Source organism: Helianthus annuus, chromosome 7, assembly GCF_002127325.2.
Source record: "Helianthus annuus cultivar XRQ/B chromosome 7, HanXRQr2.0-SUNRISE, whole genome shotgun sequence".
Taxonomy (NCBI): Eukaryota; Viridiplantae; Streptophyta; class Magnoliopsida; order Asterales; family Asteraceae; genus Helianthus; species Helianthus annuus.
Window position 1 is genome coordinate 17,569,285 of NC_035439.2, and position 2,745 is coordinate 17,572,029.

A 2,745-nucleotide genomic window follows, 5' to 3' on the forward strand; every position below is an offset into this window, starting at 1 on the left:
AACATCATACTAGCATGCATAACCTAAGTGTCAAACCAAAGTGTCCACTAGCATAATCTCGCCAACAAGTGAACAAGACCGTTATGATAGAATGCTTAACAATGCCCCAAATACACAAAGCATCACAAGGATGCTTCGAATGGTCTTGAATATGAATATAAGAACAAAATGTAAATCCTCTAATTCACTAGACGAGTGCTTCCAACATGGGAATTGTATGAGACTTGGTGTAGTTTGTCTACTTTGATTACTTGAAAGCTACTTTGTGACTTAGGTTGATAGTATTGGAGGTGTATAACCTCGAAGTTTCTGGATTCATACCTTAACACACGGCTCCCAACAATGCAACTTGTTGGTAGGTTGGTTTGGTGCAATAAGATCCAAGTAAACATTGTACAAAGTAACTATTACAAAGGTTTTCACTCAAAATAGAAAATAAACTCAACTTTGGACCTCAAAATGGTTATGTACCAACTTAGTTTACCATGGTAAACTTGTGGTAACAATCCTAGAGGTTTATCCAAGTGAGATGAATCAAGAATTCATGAAGAAGAAAAGAGAAAGTGAGTTGAAAGCTCACTTTTGAACTTGGGAGTAATCTGCCCTAAAGTTGAAATCTGACTGTTTGAGAGTGCTTAGAGAGTGATTTGAGTGTGGGAAAAGTGAAATGTATGTTCCCACACCTTCATTTCACTTTTCCTACCCTCAAATCACTCTCTAAGCACTCCCAAACAATCAGATTTCAACTTTAGGGCAGATTACTCCCAAGTACAAAAGTGAGCTTTCAACTCACTTTGTCTTCTTTTCTTCATTTTGAGGATTGTTACCACAAGTTTACCATGGTAAACTAAGTTGGTGCATCACCGTTTTGAGGTCCAAAGTTGAGTTTATATTTTGTTTTCATTGGAACCCTTTGTAATAGTTACTTTGTACAATGTTTACTTGGATCTCACTGCACTAAACCAAGCTACCAACAAGTTCCATTGTTGGGAGACTTGTGTTAAGGTATGAATCCAGAAACTTCGAGGTTATACACCTCCTATACTATCAACCTAAGTCACCAAGTAGCTTTCAAGTAATCAAAGTGGACAAACTACACCAAGTCTCCAACCATTCCCATGTTGGAAGCACTTGTCTAGTTAAACCCACTTGGTTGCCTACTTGGTTGCCTGGTGAATTAGAGGTTTTACATTTTGTTCTTATATTCGTATTCAAGACCATCTGAAGCATCATTGTGATGCTTTATGTATTGGTGAATTTCCAAGGTTAAAGGATTTATCCTACCTTTGCATGACAATCTTTGACTTAGACATAGAATTATGACTACACACACACACACACACACACACACACACACATATATATATATATATAATCCAAAACCAAACCATGAGGTACTTGCCAAAATAATGGTAGCATATTATGTGTTAAGGTGAATGATATCTTGGTTCTTGATTCCTCAATTTAGACTTCTAATAGGTGAATTTGTGCCCATGAAAAGCACACTAAACATAGTGTCTAAATGAGTGTTTAGAAAAAGATCTCCAAATGAGTGTTTAGAAAAAGTTGTGCAGGTAACCTCTGTTGGCACTTTAAAATTACCATCAGTGGTTCCCTGCAGATGAAGGTGAATGGGTCAATATTGTAGATGATCCAAAGCTTGTTGGGATTGGTCTTTGGTCGCTAGGAATTTTTGGACAATCTCCAACAGATGTTTTTGACCCTCTGCAAATGGCTGCACACTTAGGTCAATAGGAAATTGACCATTCCCAACAGGATGTTGATACCCATAAGGATGCACATTTACCCTTTGCTTTTAAGGTTGTGGTACAGGTTCTATGTAGTTGTAAGGCAGTCTATTGCAGGCTGGTTGTCCATACCTCTAGGTAGCGCCTTTTGTGATGCAACAGAGGTTTGACCTGATCCCTGTACAGAAAGTTGGTTTGACTTTTGTGGATAAACAGTTTGATTATGCTCAACTTTTTTGGAAATAGATTGGGTATTCCTGTTACCAGGCCTATCTTCCCTTTTGAAGTTCATTTTCTTTTTAGACCTATTTTAATTTACATCGAATGGTTTGAGAAAAGATCATTGCTGAGTCAAATGGTTGAGTTTTCCACAAATGTAGCCAGGAGAGGATACACAAACACTGTTTGTTCTATTAATGTCATATGCTTTTAGTTTAAAACAGTGTTTTGTCATATGATTTGATCTTCCACAGAAATCACACTTCAGTGTTGGATCCTTATCTTTCTTCTTATCCTTTTATCTCTTTTCATGTACAGATGTTTTATTATCGATTTGAGAGTTGGTAAGGGGAATGATTTTTATCTTGGGTGGGTCAATACCATTTGGATTTGTAAAATCAATGGGTTTGAAATTTTCTTGAACATCACATTCATCTGACCAAGTAGGTTTAAGCTTATACCTAAGTGTTTCAGCTTGAATGGAACTTAGTGGTTTTTCAAGAATTTTTTTCTTCCCACTAGATTCAATGATTTTTATTTCTTCCCATGTTGATGTAGTTGGTATAATCTTAACCATTTCAATCACTAGAAGCTTGGGTTTCTTGTTTTGGTCATATTTTTTAAAACCAACCACAAACTTCACATTGCTCTTAATCTGTTTATCCTGAAGCATCTCATAACCATTTTTCACAGGTGATCTGTGTGGATTCCAACTCCTTTTTACAGTTTTGATATTTTCTATTGTTGACTGGAGTTGGTCCTTGTTTATAGATGCTTT